This window comes from Budorcas taxicolor, chromosome 4 (genome assembly GCF_023091745.1).
Source record: "Budorcas taxicolor isolate Tak-1 chromosome 4, Takin1.1, whole genome shotgun sequence".
Taxonomy (NCBI): Eukaryota; Metazoa; Chordata; class Mammalia; order Artiodactyla; family Bovidae; genus Budorcas; species Budorcas taxicolor.
The window spans coordinates 59178554-59200384 of record NC_068913.1 but is presented as its reverse complement, the minus strand read 5'-3'; the positions used below and the strand labels follow the sequence as shown (position 1 = coordinate 59200384).

Sequence of the window (21831 nt, the reverse complement as noted above, 5' to 3'; positions counted from 1 at the left end):
AGGATTCATGGAGACAAAAGCACACCCATCTTTGTAGACTGAAATTATGGATTTCCAAGTAAAAGTCACAACGGCTTTTAAAATGCCCTATAAAAATTAATCTGACTCCTCTCCATGAGATAAACCAAAGAATTCATGGGTCAAAATGCTGAAAAATGGCACAACTGATGTCAAATAACCTTCATTTTTCAACAGCAGCCTTCTATAATTCTGCCATCTAGGTATTCCAGTTAACATTATATATGAAACTCAGAAATTATGTAGCCAAAGAATAGAATGCTAATTCCTGACAGCATGTGGAAAGGAACAGATGAGAACAAAACACCACAAAAGTTTATAAATTGACCAAATAAGACCGCATATGTTACCATCTTCTATGAGAAGAGAGATTTATTGACTGACAATTTACATCTGGTTTGCTCCCGTATTCAGCAAATCACAAAAATGGGTTGCTGTGGCAACTGCCATGTGCTATTTAGCTTGTTGAGAAGGAAGAGAGAGAGAGAGAGGAAAAAAAAAAAAAAAACTCAAAGTACCTTCTAAAACACAAATACAGCATGAATTTTTATTGTTCCTTGCACCCCAAGAGAACAAATCTCCTGACAGAAATTCTGTTCTTTCATAATTTAAAAAATGGGCTTGCTTTCTGTTGTTTGCAGTTTTATTATGTATACTACCAATTTATGCAAATGTGAAAGAAAAAAAAATCCACTGATATATAAAAGAGATGGATACAGATTGCCTGAGTCACAGGAATGTGATCAGGCCATTGTCTTTTATAGCATCCCCGCTTTTATCATTGACAGCTCTTTTAGCCAATTTGACTCTATTGATGTATCAAATCTATGCATGATACTCCAAGGAATACACCGAGAGCTCAGTACTTGAAGCATCAGCAAGGACAGGCTTATTTTTCTGGACTGAAAACAAACACAAGGTGCAAACAGGAGATGATTAATTTTCTCAGAAGCATATTCTTAACCTCAGGAACACAAATCAGGAGGCTGTGCAGGACCCCAGAACATATCACGTTACCCACATCTGTGCATGCTGGAGAAAGCATATTAACATCTCCACTATGAATAAAATGAGAACACTCATCCATTACTTGCATACTTACTTCTCCACTTAGACCTAAAAGCATGAACACAAATCTGTAGATCCGTTAAGGTCTTGAAAATAAAAACTCGAGTTGTCCTTATTCATTGGCAAGTCTGGTAACTTTTTAAACTTCTGATGTTGTTCACACTGAGAAAGTCAACTTTTTAAAAACAAACAAACAAACAAACAATAAAGCTCAACTATCAGCCTCAGAACAATCTAAGTTTCTGGAAGTTCACTGATTTTCAGAATGCTCTTTTAGAAAAATGGCCCACTTAAAAAGCAAATAAACAAAACAAAACAGATATGTCCTCTATCACTACCATGAACTGCCATATGAAAACCCTCTTTGAGGTTTCTCGCCACCCAAGTCTCAAGTTATGGGCTGATTATTTTAAGGCAGGGACTTAAAGTAGGGCAAGGATTGGTGAGGTATGACTGCTACAAGATAGCAGTGATTTATAATATAAACAATAAGATAACAGGACTAAAGTTTCAGTGTGTGAAAACACTGTGTATCCAGGCCTTCCAGGTCTTGGAGGCAAAAGTTCCTGACTGTAGAGATGTATCTTCTGTTGCTCTAGTTATTCATACAGAAGATTAAATGAAGTGAACTCACAGATTTTTTTTTCACTTTTCCTTCAACAACAATAGAGAACAATCAATTTAAAAATAATTGGAGAAATTTGTGTTTTGTTCGTAAGAGAAAAGGAGAACATTTATTCAACAGTACCACATAGAATCATTTGCTTAATAGCATTTCTAATATGTTATGCATTTATTCAATCTACTTCTTACTATATTAAAATGCAAAAACAATTACTCTGGATGTAAATCCTAGAAAAACAATCAAATTTTCTATTAAATCGGAGAGGAGACAGTTAAGCTGCAGTGTGAGTTGCAGAAGCTCATGAATAGACAATACTTAGAGTTTCTCACTAGAAAGTGAAAAAGGAGAGTGGCAGAGACCCAGATTCTCTCCCATCTTTCCTTCCTCTTTCTCTCTTTTGTCCTTCTCTCCTTCTCTTCCTTCCTTTCTTCTTGGACTCAGATTAAGGAGTCTTTATTTAAAGTCTAATAATTTAAATTATGTAAGCATATAAAACATACTATAACACCTTACGTTATAATACCAACCCCAGAGCAGATAGAAACTTCCTTTCACATTCTATTGTAAACAGTTTATATTCAACTGAACAGTCACAGGGGAATATAGGCAGTTTCAACCTTCTAGGTCCTTTGTTACACACAAAGCAGTTCTTGGTTTGTTCTTTGTATGCTTACATTACAGCCATTTCTGTTCATTAAAAACTCAGAATAAGCATGTTTAAGAAAAAGCAACTGAACATGAAGCAAAGAATAAAACAAATCTGTCCAAGTAAAACAAGCATTGTGCATTTTATTTGAAAGAAATTTTTAAAATCCACATGCTTTTAATTGGGGCTCTACTGAAATAATCATCTCAAATATGAGATTCAATAAATGTGCTCATGCTCTGATTAAATGTCAAAGCCATAGATTTGTTATTTCAGATATAGTGAGCAATAATTTTGTTGGATAATAATGAACTTTCAAAGATTTATTTGCAACACTCGCTGTCCATTTCAAAGCTCTGAGTTATAACATAGAGTAATATATATATAATATATATATTATAGAATCTAGTAATACAGAGTTGACATTTAAGTAAATTTTACTCATTTTAACATGCACTGCATGGATTCTGTGTACTTCTGCTGAAAAATTAGTACTGATAATCTTTGCCCAGTCTTGACTAACAGCAGATATTGTTATGGTTTGTATCAATATTTTTCTCTGTGTGTATATGAATCTTTACAACAAGGGTGTTTTTATGCCTCAGAGTATTTAGGCAAATACATTATTTTCTGTAAGTAACATTATTCCAGCTCAAATTCTTTACTCCAATCTAGACTTCACTAAAAATGCCAACTTATCAGATTGTTGATGTAATGACCACTTCCCATTTGATCATTATCAGTTGGCCATGAGTAAGGTGTGCCAGCCCCTTCAAACCAGTTTTGTATAAGAGTTCTCAATACCATCTTAATGTTTATTATTATCCTTTTTATTGCCATTATAGCATTTTATATTTTTTAAAGTCTGTGACAACTCCAGATATTAAGAACATATTATGACCAAATTCACATAGCTTTCTACATTCTTCACTAGAAATGCCACAAAATTTCAGAAAATAATATATCTACCTTACTTCCTCACTATACTATACTACTACTATAGACTTGACCTATAAAATCAACTGGAAAAAATATGTCTTAAGTGAAAAGGTATGTTCATAAAACACTACCGTCATTAATTCTCTCCAGAAAGATTTATTCAACATACTATTATGATGGTGAAGACTGGATTAGAGGCACTGATTAGATTGAAGCAATCTGTATTAACTATACTTTTATACCTGCTACTATTTATAAGTGACTTTTGCTACAGTTTCCTTGAAAGTGTTAGTTGTTCAGTCATGTCCCACTTTTTATCATCCCATGGACTGTAGCCCCCTAGGCTCCTCTGTCCATGGAATTCTGCAGGCAAGAATACTGGAAAGGGTAGCCATTCCCTTCTCCAGGATACCTCCCCTACCCAGGGATCAAACCCCAGTCTCCTGCATTGCAGGCAGATTCTTTACCATCTGAGCCACCAGAGAACACTTTCCATAGTTGCCCAAATTACAAACACATACATATTTATTTCTCAGTTTGCCAATTTTATGTTATCACTCAATACTCCATTCATAGAAGCTGTTGTCAGGAACCCAGCATTCATCAGCAAAAGCAAGGTCACAAATGAGTGTCTTATACAGTAAATATGTTTTATAATGCTATGTTGGGAATTTACAATTTAAATCAACTGATATTCATTCATTCATTCATTCTTTTGGTAATTTCTTAACTAGCTAGGCACTATTCTAGCAAGACATTAGAAAAATAGCCTTGAACAAAACAGGAACTGCTTTAATAAAGCTAACTTTCTAGTTGGAAGTGGTGGGAAACAGGCAATAAACAAAAAGTAAATAGTTTCTAGTAGTCTTGAATGCTATATAAAGAAAACAAAACAGGGAAACTTATTTGAAGCAGTACTTTGTTAAGGTGATCTATAAACAAGGTATCACCAAATGGGACAATTAAAAGCCAAATTAAAGAACAAATGTCTAAAATGCCTAAAATAATTTCAGTACAATATAACATGTTCATTGCCAACTACATAATGAGCCATTAACTTTTCCTTCATAAGTTTTAAAAAGGACTATCATTTAATTTTATTATACAAAAGGTGGCTCAGACAGTAAAGAATCTGCCTGCAATTCAGGACACCTGGGTTCAATCCCTGGAGTGGGGAGATCCCCTGGAGAAAGGAATGACAACCCACTCCAGTGTTCTTGCCTCGAGAATTCCATGGATGGAGCCTGGTGGGCTACAGTCCACAGGGGTGCAAAGAGTTGGACACAACTGAGTGACTAACACACACACATATCATTTAATTTTACTGTACAAAAAGGAATATTCAGTTTTGTGTATGCTGAGGAAGTGAGTAAGACATTGGTATAGACTAGAAAGTATTTCATTAACAACTAACCAAGGGGCCAATCAAGTACGTGTGTATCTACAACACAAAGCTTTATACAGCACAGCCTAACAGAAAGATGACTGATGATGAAGTCAGGGATCCGAGATCAAGCTCAGGAGCCATAACTTAACCAGCCCTTTTGCTTACACCAACTCACTAAGTCTCTCTGAACCTCATTTCATTACCTCTTCAGCAGGTATAGCAACACATGCTGATGGGATTATTCTGGGATATATATGTGTATATATGTATATGAAACTGAATTTAGCATGTCATGACTCCTACTACTTCCATTGTTTTAGTTATTTGTTCCTACTCTTATATGATAGAAAACAAAATCTTCATGGAGATGACCAAGACCTTTAGGAAACTTTATGATCTTTAACTCCATATTTTTCACAGTTTAATTGACACAGTTTAATTGACACAGTTTAATTATTCTTCTCATACACTGAGGACGATTTTCATTCACTGAAACAAAACTATACCTTCCAAGAAAACCTACACAACACCAGGAGTAATGGAAAAGATATAGCTTACTAAATAGCATTATATATTACAATTTTAAGAATTCACACACACAAAAATAAGCCTATTTGAAATTTAGATCTTAAATTCCAATTGCCTACTGGCTTAATGCAAACTTTATTACATGGCTATACTTATGAAAACATCTAAAATGTAAGCATGATATGAAAAATGTAAGTATACAAACAATACAAAAAAATTAAGCTTCAAAGAAAGTTTCTCCTTAACATCAAATTAATATTGAATAATTCTTGACTTAACAATGTGAAATATTCCTGCAATACAAAGTAATGGTAAATTAACTTGACTTCACAAAATAATTTTTTGGGGCACAAAGTGTTAGTCGCTCAGTTGTGTCCAACACTTTGTCACCCCATGGAACATAGCCCATCAGGCTGCTCTGTCTGGAGTGGGTTGCTATTTCCTTCTCTAAGGGATCCTCCGGACCCAGGTCTCACACATTGCAGGCAGGCTTTTTACTATCTGAGTTTGGGCACAAGGGAATAGTTTAATTTTAGTCAGTGTCCCAGATCAGATTTAAAAGGTTTTGAATCACCCAAATGTGTGAAGGGAAATTGTTCTTCTCCTAACTCAAATCCAGTATCAAAAATATATAAAAACATTAAATTCTACCCTGTGAAGCTATTGTAAATGATATAAAACTATTTGCTTTTCCAAGCCTAAAATGATAGTTTGAAATGTATTCCTGTGTTTTCTGTCGAGAGCTTATTACTAAAAAATTCTCCCAAACATGAGGTTTGTTACCTAGTTTACCTAATCCACATATGAGATGAATACCAGGCTTTTAAGTGTAAAGTGGAGAAAAATTTACAACTTTGTTTTGAAAGAACCCTTTCTCTCAATTAAGATTTGGAATCATTTCCATGACAAGATCTCCAGCTAAAGTGGAACCTCAAAAAAAATATGCTAAGTTGGCATACTGCCCAAGTTCTTCTCGAGGTAATTGTTGTAAAAAGAAGTCATGTTAGCAAGAGCCTATGCTGCCTGTTAACATACAGTTAAAATTTGCAAGCATTACAAGTTGTACTACTTTCCCTTTCAAAGAAATGGCCATTTGCTCTTTTTTACTTCCTCCATTAACTTTGACCCTTTCTACTCCCCACTTAAAGGCAACACAAATTCTTTTTTTATGTCACTGTTTTTGGGCATCTCATATCCCCCAAATGTTTACTACCCAAATGTAGTCTAGTCCTTATATGGTATAGTCGTTGAATATTACTAGGTAGCAAACAGTGAAATCACTCAGTCGTGTCCAACTCTTTGCAATCCCATGGACTCTAGCTTACCAGGCTCCTCCATCAATGGAATTTTCCAGGCAAGAGTACTAGAGTGGATTGCCATTTCCTTCTCCAGGGGATCTTCCTGACCCAGGGATCCAACCCAGGTCTCCCACATTGCAGGCAGATGCTTTACCATCTGAGCTATTCAAGTAGAATTCATCATAAAGTCTATTATGAGCAGGTAGAATATAATCAAATTGTGTCCCCTTTGTCAATAATAATTTTAAATGAATTCAAGGAGGTTTTAGGCAACCAAATTTTGCAAGATGGTTTACTGAAGGTAGTCCCACAAAATTAATTCCAAACAAAGAGCAATTGGGAGGCTCTTCGAAAGTTCAGTGGCTATATGTTAAGTGACAGGAAGAAAATTCAAAGCTTTAAGGTGCATATGGCACTTTTTATTTCTACACATGAGGTAGATTATAAAGCCTCATTGACTTTGGTTGCATTAGAACTAGCCTTGTCTGCCCCTTCAGATTTTCTCAAGGTACCACCAGATCATCTCACAGTGATCATCTGTCAACACAAGTGTTAGAGAAGGAGCCCATGACCTGTCAGTAACAAGCTTCTTCTTACTGAAAGATGCACGAAGATGCACACAGGCGTGAAAACTACCCCTGTTCCTTGTGTGGATGGATACTTTTGAAACTCAAAAGCATAATTCAGAAAAGTTTCCTCAAGCTTTCAATTGACTTTGTATTATTGTTCTGTTTTAACATCTTTCCTGTAGCCCCCGGGCTCAAAGAGACCACTGCTGTCTTAAACAGTCTGACAAGAGTATGAGGGGAAAATCACAGAGCATGAAGGAAATCAGATACTCTTTTCAAATGAAAATGGACAAGCAATTCCATGTTCATTATAAGGAACTAATAATACAGACCCTATCTGTATTACCAGCTTCCCCAGATGCACTAACAGAGCATCATTCATCACTAACCTCAGTGGCAGGCAAGCACTGACTCACGGCACACCTGAAATGTGGTGCTATGATTCAACCCCTTGTTCACTGCATTTGAAGAAACTGTTTGACCACAGGAGCCCATTTTGTGTCAATTCCTTACAAAACTTGTTTTATTTTCACAATTCATAGCAAAAACACAAAACACTGATATTCATGCTGCTTTGTTTAATAGCAATGAAAACTTTTTTTTTTAAATAATTATATGCAGAACAGAAGCTGAACTACTCAGAGACCCTGCACTCTGAATTCTCGTCAGAGGAACATCCCTTTCTGAAATGCAATTTTCAGTTTTCTGTAATAATATTGCCACTGAACCATTCTTCATTCTCCGTCTACAGTACCTCAGTGGACTCTTGTTCAGAGCCTTCCTTATCTTCTTCACAAACCAATGACTTTCTGTTCTGCCAAAGTGAGCTAATGAAAGAACACAAACATGATGTAAATCTTCTACCTGTCATCCTTTATGGTATGTCTCTGCTTCAAACACCCTCCTGAGATCAGTATGAAAGCATTTACTTGTACTTGTGGCAATCAATACATAATAAACTTTTTTTCCTTTTTTTTTTTTTTTTTGGTGGGGGTGGTTTATATGCCTATCATGTCCTCCCATGTATAAGACCCTAGGGAGAGCAGTGCTTGTGATCAGAAAGCACCGGGCCGCATGCATGCACCTGGTCCAAAGAATCAACTCAAGCTGGAATCACTCTATTTCCTTTAACTACACCAGGGAGGTGGACAGTCCTCAGATGACTCACTAATGGAAACTTCGAAGACTTAGTTTAGGATATATGACTGGCTTCTAATGAAGAAGAAAATATTTAAAAATTGTTTGAATTGCCTGGAAAACTACCCCAAATATTTTTATCTGAAATGGAGGGAAACTGAAAGTAGGTCTACATGAAACCTTTTCCAAACCATTGTAGTGCAATGCACCACCTAAGTATTTCTCATGTCATACACTCAGAGGAGTTTGCTAGAGAGGCTGTCTCTAAATGCAGCTGGGAATTCCTCAGAAGACAAAAGGATGGCATCATTTACAAATCATCCCACACCCTAGCTTCTCAAATAAACTGGAACTGGACAATAAGAACAAGCTTTCAGACAACAAAAGCATAAAGGAAAAAGGAAAGCTTATTTAGGCAGACTTGTCGTCTCCACCCATGAGAAAATTTTCAAATATAAATTGATGCCTAACTAAATCAATCACCCAAAACATCTACTGATAAGAATAAAAACTGGAACAAAATGGGAAACCTTAGTACCTAAGTTTTGTCAGTCACATTGGGAATTTTCTGAGCAAAAGGATCTCACACATGTGCCTATACACACACAGTTTGCAAAGAGAATAATTATTTTTTACACATTGACATAAAAGTAAAAAAAAAAAAAAAGTCTCCAAATTTCCTATGAATTGTTCAGGCCCTAAGAATCCCTTTATGGACTACCTCTGATTCTAGAAAAATTCCCACCCCATCTATATGCCATAGTTTGACATACAAGTAAATATGTGGATAAACCTCATCCACATATTGAATATATTGAAAATATTGAAAATATCATGAAATCTTCATGTAAGTTTTGTCAGTACCTGTTAGTAATATATGATGTTTTTTCAGGAAATATAGTCAAACAGTTTTGACCTTATTTAAGATTATTACAAAAATTATTTAATTGTAGAGCATGGAGGACCTTCTCATTTTAGAAATCAAGTCACTAAAGGTTGTGAGATCTTCTCCCAATTTGGGAAATCTCCTTGCTTTCACAATACCCGGCTGCTAAACTATTATTAATCACCTAAAGAGAGATGTATAGTTTAATTATAACCTGAAGCAAAATTTCCATTATTTAGTTTTCCATATTTGGAAAGTAAGATGCTTAAAATGAGTGAATGTTAAGGATAATGCATAAATGAGCACTTTTCCTCACAGACACCTAAACTTGAGACTATACAAATGCTAAATTAACAAGGGAATGATAAAAAGGAAGTTAAAGAACCCAATTAGGCAATCAAACTCCATTGACTTACACAGTACTGAATGAAGTACTGTTATGTTATAGAGTTCCCTAATACATGGAGTGATGCTTTCTGAAGCCCACCTGACTTCACATTCCAGGATGTCAGGCTCTAGGTGAGTGATCACACCATTGTGATTATCTTGGTCGTGAAGATCTTTTTTGTACAGTTCTGTGTATTCTTGCCACCTCTTCTTAATATCTTCTGCTTCTGTTAGGTCCATACCATTTCTGTTCTTTATTGAGCCCATCTTTGCATGAAATGTTCCCTTGGTATCTCTAATTTTCTTGAAGAGATCTCTAGTCTTTCCCATTCTGTTGTTTTCCTCTATTTCTTTGCATTGATCACTGAGGAAGGCTTTCTTATCTCTTCTTGCTATTCTTTGGAACTCTGCATTCAGATGCTTATATCTTTCCTTTTCTCCTTTGCTTTTCACATCTCTTCTTTTCACAGCTATTTGTAAGGCCTCTCCAGACAGCCATTTTGCTTTTTTGCATTTCTTTTCCATGGGGATGATCTTGATCCCTGTCTCCTGTACAGTGTCACGAACCTCATTACATAGTTCATCAGGCACTCTATCTATCAGATCTAGTCCCTTAAATTTATTTCTCACTTCCACTGTATAACCATAAGGGATTTGATTTAGATCATACCTGAATGCTCTAGTGGTTTTTCCCTACTTTCTTCAATTTAAGTATGAATTTGGCAATAAGGAGTTCATGATCTGAGCCACAGTCAGCTCCCGGTCTTGTTTTGCTGACTGTATAGAGCTTCTCCATCTTTGACTGTAAAGAATATAATCAATCTGACTTCGGTGTTGACCATCTGGTGATGTCCATGTGTAGAGTCTTCTCTTGTGTTGTTGGAAGAGGGTGTTTGCTATGACCAGTGAGTTCTCTTGGAAAAACTCTATTAGCCTTTGCCCTGTTTCATTCCATATCCAAGGCCAAATTTGCCTGTTACTCCAGGGGTTTCTTGAATTCCTACTTTTGCATTCCAGTCCCCTATAATGAAAAGGACATCTTTTTGGAAAAGGACATCTTTTGGGGGCTCCAAAATCACCACAGATGGTGACTGCAGCCATAAAATTAAAAGACGCTTACTCCTTGGAAGGAAAGTTATGACCAACCTAGATAGCATATTCAAAAGCAGAGACATTACTTTGCCAGCAAAGGTCCGTCTAGTCAAGGCTATGGTTTTTTCCAGTAGTCATGTATGGATGTGAGAGTTGGACTGTGAAGAAAGCTGAGCGCCGAAGAATTGATGCTTTTGAACTGTGGTGTTGGAGAAGACTCTTGAGAGTCCCTTGGACTGCAAGGAGATCCAACCAGTCCATCCTAAAGATCAGTCCTGGGTGTTCTTTGGAAGGAATGATGCTAAAGCTGAAACTCCAATACTTTGGCCACCTCATGCGAAGAGTTGACTCATTGGAAAAGACTCTGATGCTGAGAGGGATTGGGGGCAGGAGGAAAAGGGGACGACAGAGGATGAGATGGCTGGATGGCATCACCGACTCGATGGACATGAGTTTGAGTGAACTCTGGGAGTTGGTGATGGACAGGGAGGCCTGGTGTGCTGCTATTCATGGGGCCGCAAAGAGGCAGACACGACTGAGAGACTGAACTGAATACATGGAGTTATTCTCATAGAAGAAATAGAAGCAGAAACAGAACAAGTTCTGGCTTAGAAATATCGTTTGTTTTGCTAATTACATACAAAAATCAACCTCACATATAATGCTATTAATGAAGTGCTCAGTGGAGCAAAAACTACAATTAAAAATAAATACAAATCAGAATCCTTTTCAAGATGAGAAATGACAGTATCACAACAAGCTATTATTTCTAAATATACAGAAATCACTACACCAATATGAAACCTTCCTGAGACTCAGATGGCATGCCTCACTCTCTAAAAGAATATTACAAATAAGGAATTTCTGTACTATGAATTATCCTTCCTGATTCTGGCTATGCTATAACAAGCTTCCACAGATCTGCTGTTTTGGGGTGCCATGTTTGGAATTATTTTTTAAAGAAAACTATCTTGATCCTTTTTTCACTTTATCCCTATGGATTTCCCCACATAGCACAATCCCCAAATTCTGAAAAGAGCAGAAGACACAAGATAAAAAGTCCAAAGACTCTCAAAGTCTGCCCAAAGCATATTTTAAGATTTAGGGGGAAAAAAAAGACTTGTGCTATTTAAGTTGTTCCTGGTTTCTCTAAAAGAAATTCATTGCAAGGATTACATTTAAATCTAAAGGAGTCAGCTGAGCCTAGTTTCATGAGGTATGAAAATAGTACATGACTTGCTTTAAGAGTTGCACTAATATTCTCTGTTTAAACAGAAGGTCCAGGGTATGACAAGGACACAAAACGATATCAAATCTCTTTTTTTCCCTACTTTTTAGCTACAGCTATTTCCAATCATTATTCAAAAGAGAATTTTAGCCAGTTTGAAAATAGATGATTTGAGATTCTCAAAATATACGAATCTAAGGAAATCATCCTCAAAGATAGTACCAACTAAATATATGGGATTCATCATATGCATTTTCGTGCATAAGTCCTATACAATAACAAAAATAATTTTGCTCTATAAAGGGAACTTCTTTATAACAGTGACTCTATAAGAAACCTTTAAGGGATATTCCCAGAACATTATCAATTTGGAAATAATAATGAAAATGTCCAAAATCCACATTTTGTGGAAAACTAAGACTCAGAGAGTAATATGATTTATCTGAACCACACAGCAAAATTAGGCTTAGAAAATAAGTTTTGCTTATTCTAGTTCCCCTTCTGTACCACTCAACTGCCTACTATATTTCATCTGAATAAAACTTTTCTATCAAAGAAGGAGAAATAAACAACAACAAAAGTCAGTGTGCTCATCCAGTTGTAGGAAATAAATTTCTGAATAGTTACTAAGATGAGTGGTATATATTAGTAAACATTTGCGGTGAAGTAGAGTTCAGTGGTCTTCCCTGGTAGCTCAAATGATAAAGAATCTGCCTGCAATATAGGAGACCCAGGTTTGATCTCTGGGTTGTGAAGACCCATCCCTTGGAGAAGGGAATGGCTAATCCCTCCAGTATTCTTGCCTGGAGAATTCCATGGATGAGGGCTCAGTGGTAGGATAAGATTAACTGAGGAATATTGAGATTTTAAGACTTTATTTGAACAAAAATCAATTTGAATAGAGTAGAGCCAAACTGGAAGTGGTTAGGATGCTCCATTGGCAGGAACTCAGAAAGAGGCTTTAAGAGAGAAAATGTAGAAGCAAAGAAAGGGATGATTGGCTGTAGCTTAAAGTCTGCTTAGCTATTTTCCTTGCTGTCCTTAGCAGTTTGATTTTGTAACCCTGAAGCATTTACAGGCTTAGATTTGGGTTTGCTTACAAAGGCCACTGCAAAATTAGAGTCCTATCAGTTAATGGCCTCTGTGTTTAATTAATTTAGCAGTGGATTAGAGGCAAAATAAAGGGACTTGAATCTGAGAAGGAATAAACTTATTTTCCAAAGAGTCATGTCACCTCTTTGGCCTTAATGTGAAAATGAAGAATGATGTCAGAGTTTACAAGAAGAGATGACATGAGGAATACCTGTGGCAATTTACATAAGGCATAAGACCAGTACTACATGGGACATGTTTGCCATTGATGTGTTGTTACTAACTGCTCCTACCACAGCCACTCTTCTCCAGAGCACATCCTTCTTCCTTGCCCCATCCCTTGTGCAGCTCCTAATTACCTTGGAGACTCGGTGCTATCATAACACACTTGGGTATTCTTCCCACCTTGAAAGGACAAAGGCCAATTAAGAGGCAGTCAAGGCCAAGGGCTTCCCTTGTGGCTCAGTTGGTAAAGAATCCACCTGTAATGTGGGAGACCTGGGTTTTCAATCCCTGGGTTGGGAAGATCCCCTAGAGAAGGGAAAGGCTACCCACTCCAGTATTCTGGCCTGGAGAATTCCATGGACTGTACAGACCATGGGGGTTGCAAACAGTCGAACACTGAGTGACTGAGTGACTTCCACTTCACTTCAAGGCCAAGGAAGAGAGACCTCACTGTGGTAGGTCCCTAGACTGAGATGACAGTGGGGGAATTTGCATTAGAAAGAATGGCTAAGTCAAAGTCAAAGTGTTAGTCACTCAGTCATGTCTAAGAACATAGTTGTTACTGCTTAGTTGCTACGTCATGACTTTTGCGGCCTCGTGGACCCCATGGACTCTAGCCCACCAGGCTCCTCTGTCCGTGGGATTTCTCAGGCAAGAAAACTGGAGTGGGTTGTCATTTCCTTCTCGGGGGATCTTTCTGACCCAGGGATTGAACCCGCATCTCCCGCATTGCAAGCAGATTCTTTACCACTTGAGCCACTAAGATCTCTGCAGATTTTCAACACCCTTCTAGAATGAACCACTTTGCCTGAGTCATTTCACCTCTGAGGACCTTCATTACCTCATTTCTAAGAGAGGATGCAATAGATGGTTCAGAAAACCATGGTCTTTGGAGCCTCTTCAGGATCAGATGTAAAACCAGACTGGGTGGCATTTAAATATTTCCACAAATCTGACTCTCCTCTACCATCCACCTGGCATGTTAATCAGAATAGATCTTCTTTCCTATGTTTGACATACTGTGAGTCTAGGTTAGACATTATTTGAACAAAGGGTTTCATAACTGAGATGAGGTTGAGAATCAATAGATCTCTATGCCCATTTCTAGCTCAAAATTTCTATGACATCAAAAATACACTAATTTAATATGATGCTAAGTTTACTGAGGTGGCTGAAACTTTGATATTATTAAAAATCCATATCCTTCAACTTAGCAAAAAAAATCATCATAAGGTAAATATTGTTCATATGCCAATATTAATAGTTACTAGCACCTCATTTTTGCTTCATTTATTCCATCAAGGGACCTAATTCAGGCAATTTACTTACCCAGTGGTTAGTGTACCTCAATATGATGACTAAAGTAACTCTATTCTTCATTTACTGACTAGATATAAATATAAAATGAAATAGAAATAATGGCAGGTAATCAGTCTGATAGCATTAAAAAAAAACCCGTAATGACTAAAATTCAGTGATCCTAATGTGTTTAAGACATAGAACTACAGCACTGACTATAAACAAGTGATCAATTAAATACAAAGATTAAAACTGTTTACCCACAGCTATTTTTTAGATATTTTTAAAAATATTTTTCATGTTCAGAGTAGTATCAATAAGCTTAGAATATGAAAAAAAAAACCTTAATGATCATACAACCATTTTCTAAATTCTAATGATCAATAACTTGGGGCATAGGAAAGTAAGATGCCCTGTCCTCAATCACACAATCACCTAGTAAACTTGACCCATATTTCATAATGCAAAGCAAATTTTCTTCCCATTTATCAATTTTTTATTAACATCTAAATATTTTAAGTTGGCATTCATTAAACTACTCTAAATAGTCACCATTATCCACTCCCTGAATGTTGACAGAGAACAATTATGTTCTGAAAAACTGGAAAATAAATATTTCTCAAGGAAAAAAAATAAAACCTTTTATAGGGATGCATTTGGTGTAGTTCAACAATACCTTTGGGATACAGAACCTTCAATTAGAATTGAAAAAAGACTGAGTCTTAACAACAAAGGAATGTAAAGTCAGAAAATGGGAGAATAGAATTTAAGTTCTTTACACAAATGAACTTAGCTAGCAATTTGCTGTAGAAGAAAAGGAAAAACTGGGCTTTAATGTAGCCATAGCAACCTCCTATCTTTAACAATTTTTGAACTTAAGCATCCAAATGTTTTGCTTCTTCAGACTCTGCAGTCTTTATAATACACATAATGAGGTACGGGGAAGAAGCCACACTTTGTTCTTAAGCTTTAGGATTGTAAAAATTCACCTGAAAGATAGTGGATATTAAATCTCCTTACCCACGTGTTTCCCCACTACTTCGGTTGAGTTTTTATAAACATTATAAAAGAATACAGAAGACTCAAGTTACTGGGGCTGGGTAGAGAGACGTAGGAATTCCTCTCCTTGGTGCATCTGCAGAGCAGTGCACATACTACTGTTACAACGTCAGCTCTACAGTGCAGCATCCTCTGCTCTTTTCTCCTTCAATAACTGAGAACTTGGTGAACAGACAATTTATCTTATCTATTGTTGACTTTGTAGTGGCTACAACAGTGTCTGCCGAAAAGGAGGTGTCTGGTCAATGTTTCGGAAATGTAGAAAAACAGAAGAAGCTAAACAATCAAGATCTTTTTACCAAGGAAAAAATAGTCTTTGGTCTCAAAAATTCCATATATAATTATAGCTAGAAACTATTTCTATTTTTATTTTGAAGAAATCTAAAGTTATGAGTGTCCACAAATATTAAAAAATATCCTTAAGATATGAGAATTCTTAAAGTTGCTTTCTTTTAATGGCCAAAACTGGGAGCTTTTACTCTGCTGGTCAGAGTCTAATTTGCACATATTATTTAATTTAAAACATATAAAACACTTTTAAAAATTTTTCTTAAAATTAATTTTAATTGGAGGCTAATTACTTTGCAATATTGTAGTGGTTTTGCCATACATTGACATGAATCCACCATGGGTGTACATGTGTTCCCCATCGTGAGCCCCCCTCCCACTTTCCTCCCCATCCCATTCCTCTGGGTCATCCCAGTGCACCAGCCCTGAGCACCCTGTGTCATGCATTGAACCTGGACTGGCTATCCATTTCACATATGATAATATACATGTTTCAATGCTATTCTCCCGAATATCAGGCAAAAATGACATGGGGAAGCCAACAGAAAAAAAATAAAGATACTATGAGAAAAATTACATCTTAAAATGCCTTTTAAATTAAAAAAATTAAAAGTCTTCTGAATTTGCCAACCCCAAAAAAGGCCTTACGTACACTGCCAATTATACTTTGTCAAAGAAAAGTCATTTTTAATCTTTCAATTCTTAAAAATCTTATGGAATGTAATGACTAGAAATGAAAGCACACTGACTGATGCAGTAGGCTCTCAGCAAATACTTACTGAAAGACTGAATGGAAGAATAAATGAAAAAGTAGATAGATGGTAAACTCTAATAGGGTTTGCCTTTAGACTTGTATGAGTCATTCATTCAAGTCATTTAAAAGAGCCTTGATATAATACATTTCATTGAGATGTCAGTTTTCATTCCTGGTGACATTTCACTAACAATGTCTTCTGAAATTGTATAATATTCAATTACAGCTTACCTTTGCTTTAATATATGGAAGATTCTGTTGCCTTTAAAACTAAAAGGAAGTATAGACAAGACCTTACAAAAGAAGCTTTAAATGAAAAAGCAACTGAAATGAGCAATAGTTAAGTATCAATTGGTTCTTAGCTCCTAGGTATGACCATATATATGATGTGTGCACTAACAACAGGAAATCATTTAATGAAGATGTATCTACAATTATTAAGTTTTACTGCATATGGCTTACTTTATTTTGAAGAAGAGAAGGACAATATTTTATCTATACGTACTCTATAAACGTCCATCCGTTCATACATTCATCCATCATAAAGCATTTATTTGAAGGCTTATTATATCCCAGTCTCAATATAATGTTCCAGATCATCTTCCCAAGCAACAGTCTTAAATCTTTAAACCTAACTTGAAATACTGATATTTTCAAGTATACTTTTCCTATTCCTTAGGAGAAAAAAGAAAAAAAAAACAAGCAAATTGATGGAGTATAGGAAATTAAGTAAGTATATCAATAATTGTATAATACAAGTTTTCTAAGTTTGAAAAAATTTTTCAGAGAGTTTCTCTTTTTACTCCAATATATTCAAAAAGGAAAAACAGAGGAGGGAAAGATGAGGGAGAAGAAGGATAAAAGTAAGAGGATTTAGGGCACATACATTAAAATTCTCAAAAAGTGAAGATGGGATGCTGCTCCATTTATTTTTTAATGACATAACTAGTTTGTTAATTAAAACAGAAAATTTTTACACCAATGCATATAAAGAACAAATGACAAACTCTCCTTCTAAAATCAACATCACCAATATAATTGCTATCTAGCCCAAGTCTCAAAATCACCACCAACAAACACCATTTTCTCACTGATAAAGCTAAGTTGTACCTAAAGACCAGCTATGTTTTTAAATTGGTGCTGGTAAAGTGAACCATTTTCTGTTTTCCCATTGGAAACTTTGCAGTATAACTGTGATATTTCTACTTTCTGTCAAACAATAAGAAAAAAAATTATATAAAAATCTGGGGGCATATCTTTTCCTCTTTATTTTTTTTTCTGTGTTGCTAATTGTAAGTTGAAAGTGAAAGTCACTCTGTCATGTTCAACCCCATGTGCAACCCCATGTTGCAACCCCATGGACTATAGAGTCCCTGGAATTCTCTAGGCCAGAATACTGGAGTGGGTAGCCTTTTCCTTCTCCAGGGGATCTTCCCAACCCAGGGATTGAACCCAGATCTCCCACATCGCCGGAAGATTCTCTACCAGCTGAGCCATAAGGGAAGCCTAAGTATGCTGGTGTGGGTAGCCTATCCCTTCTCCAGAGGATCTTCCTGACCCAGGAATCGAACTGGGATCTCCTGCATTTCAGGTGATGACCTTGAAATAGATTACAGAGGTATTTTAACCACTGTTTTTGGTGTTGTAAGTTACTTAAGGACAAAAGTAATTTTAATCACTAGTCCATATGCTATCATCTAACACAAGTTATAGAAAGATAACTGTGAATTATCATGTAGCAAACATTTAATGACCTATATACTGGCCTAGGTACTAATCAATCAATCAAATACACTAATATAATCAAATCAAAAGGAAGCTGAACATAGTTTCTAACAATAATAATAATGATATCATAATTTAGAAAGTAACAACCTAATAATCTTATATCTAGTAAGGGAATAGTCTAATAATCAAATGTCTAGCAATAATCTATTATCTAATAATTTTATGGCAAGTAAGGGGAAAAAGAAGTGTAAACAAATAATTATTATGACACAGATGAGAAGTGACCAAGAATAAATCTGGAAAAAGTTTCCCACAATAAGCTTTTGAGGGCTGAAGCCATGCTAAAGGCCATGAGGCTCAAGAGGTTCAGTTTCCTGTGATGATATATGCTCTTTACTAAAGCAAGCATGTCAGACTATCATTTCTGATGACAATAAGAAGAAGTCTAACCTAAATTCCCTGCCCCGACTTTATATTCACAAACAAAGTGCAGGTTCATAATTTGTACTACCAAGAATATTTTTTAAATGAAGCCAAAGCATTGACTGGCAGATTCAGGTATTAACATTTGTACTCTTGATAGTCATACTTCTCACTGTAATGTGTTGGGATTTGGGTCTTGTCTCTTGTGAGTCTGGTTAGTGTGGATCACATCCTGCTCGCTATTAGTAGATTGATAATATTAATATTCTAAATTTGAAAAGCTGCAGACAAAGGTAATGCCAGCCCATGCTAAGAAATAAATCACTGCACTACCTTTGTCAATATGATTTCATCACGTTTACATGTATAGGCAACATGCCTTACTAGAAAGAGCTGCAGGCCTAAAGATAAAGCCTGGGTTCGAATTCCTCCTCATCAGTATTAGCTGTGTGATTCCAGGCAGATAGATTGTGAAAAAACAAAACAAAACCAAAACAGTGGTTAAAATCCCTCTGCAATCTGTTTCAAGGTCATTATTAACATAAAATAAACAATGGATATCAAAGGTCTTTGAAAACAGCAAAGCACTAATATGCAAGATGTTATTACTGCCTTACTATCCTGCAAACAATCCATGCCAAATAATCCATTAGTGAAAGTATCATCATCATTTCCAAATGAGAAAAAAATCAATATTACAATAAAGGCACAATTTACATATCCTCTGTTGTACTTCCCATACTGATAATTTCTTCCTACAGACCTGGAAAAATAAAACGCAAATGTGTTCACTACTTTTAGAACTCTCCTTGTTTTCAAAAGCTTACAGAATAAATGTAGTTCAGATTTGGTTGTTTTTGGCATATGACTATGCCAAAATGATGAAATAAGGTTAGAAAAGGGTTTCTAATTAAAGGTAAATATAAATTTAAGAAAACACAAAATTTTTAAAACAAAAAATGGCATTAGGTTAAGATTCCCCCCTAAAAGAATGTTTTACCTTGAACATTTCTAATCCTCTAGTTAACATAAAGGAGAATATAGGTTTCTGTTTGCTAGAGAAACTGGATCTAACTGATTAATTGGCCAAAATTATGATTGTTCAGTTCACAACTGAGTTATTAACATTTGTGGCAACACACTGAAATATCTTTTATACTTTGTACCGAGGCTTTTTCTTCATTTTGAAAATAGAGATGCAATAGCTTTCTATTTCAAATTCTATCCCGGTACCTCTCCCTATTTACTTGTGTCACCCTTGAAAGACTGAAAACTTATGAAGGGAAGAAATCATATCTAAGTCATCCTTTTATCCTCCAACTATGAACTCAAAGTGGCACATAATAGGTATTCATTAAATTTTGACTGAATAAATTAAGGAATAAACTAAGATATAATATTAGATGACTTTTCTTTAAAATCTAGTTCCTTTGTATTACATTAAAATTTAAACCTTGAATTTTAGCAATAAAGGTAACACATATTCTGTATAGTAGATTTATGTGCATTAAACCAACTAGATTTGAAATTAGGAAATTAAACCAAGCTGCTTAAGTTGGTTCTATAGTCATATAGAAAGATGAATGTATGTATATATTTATTAATGTAATTCATTTATCAGTTCACTGAAAACCTTTTTTGAGCATCTGCTGTGTTCTAATCATCATGCCCAGTAGCTGGGGTTGCAAAATCAGGCAGATCTCAGGCATGAAAGGAAGTGAGTATTTGATGAGGGAGAAAATCAACTAAAAATTCTAACAGAGATGTGTGCTGGGGCGCTGGAACCACCCTGTACCAGCAGGAAGCTAAGTACAACCTGGGAGGAGGAGTTATATGGAAGGCTTCCTAGAGAGGTGATGCTTGAACTGAAGATTGACAAAAGAGCAAGAATTAACGTAAAACAAAGAAACAGGCAATCCAGGCAAAGAGAAGTTGCGGCATTTACAGTTCTATAGGCAGAGAAAAGGCTGCATGCAGGAGAATGGCAGAAAATGACAAGAAACATGGAGAAAAAGAAGAGAGACCCCAGATGATGGATGTCTAAGGATTTATAAGGCATCTTCAGGGAAGATGCAGTTGCATTAAATTCTTTCAAGGCGCTTAGAGCCTACTTAAAACAGATTAAGAGTAATAATATCTGAAGAGTATTTTATAAAAAAAGGAATTCTGATCATTAAATAGGTGAAGTAATTTTAAAAGAGACACTTAATTCAGGATAACATAGTAGTTATCTGAGCTTTATGATCCAGTTTTATCAGATGTCTTAGTGGACAAGAGGAGGATAAGATGTGACTTAGAACTGTAAATTTTTCACAAGTTTTAAAACTAAGGAATTTTTTTAATTAAACAAAAAGTTTTGTCTCTCTGTGGAAGCTGTATCTCTAAATATATTTATCTCTGTCATTGAAACACCCATGTTAGAGTCAGTCAGCAATGCCATTATGAATGTCGATACTGGGCAGAGAGGAAAGAACAGTATTCACAGTTATTCCTGGTAGGCACAAGTCTCAGAATGAACAGGGCAGCCGTGCTCCAGCTGTCCTGTGCATTTGCAGGGAGAACTCACCAGCAGTATAACAGGTGGAGTGAACATCTGAATGTTGTGGGGTATTTTATAATATAGAACATATCAAAATTGCAACTAGGCTTTGCAGTTGCTTATTATTACAACAAAGACATGAGTAACCGTTTAAAAGAAGGTATAGCTAAGTGTCTTACCTATGTGATAAAGTTACTTTTTCATTGTTCTAACTAATGGAATGTAAGTTATTTCTGGGGGATAATCAAACAGTCTAACATTAATCTGAATTTCAGCTCACCATGACAATATACAAGTGGATCTACAGCAAATTAGACAATCTTTTCCAAAGACTACAAAATTCAAGTCACTTTATACAAAGGAGACTTTGGAAAGAAGTATGAATGAAAATGGAAAATTCAGCTAAATACCACAATTTCTACATCATTTTATAATTTTGTTTCTAAATGTCATCTCCTGGAAACCTGAGGAATCACAGACTAACTCATTTGATTTTTAACTGAACAACATTATTTATTTATTGTTTATTTATAACCTTTTAATTTTGCTTCTCTAAGAGAAAATAAAAAAGCCATCACTGAAAGGTTTTCTCCCCTCCCCACCGTTAATTGTCAAA

The 21831-nt window shown here is 35.7% G+C and overlaps 1 protein-coding gene across 1 annotated transcript in view; it reads right to left on the bottom strand.

Moving 5' to 3' along the window:
- The window catches only part of IMMP2L (inner mitochondrial membrane peptidase subunit 2), a 954974-nt gene that overhangs the window by 479385 nt on the left and 453758 nt on the right, over nucleotides 1-21831 (bottom strand). The window lies entirely within an intron of this gene.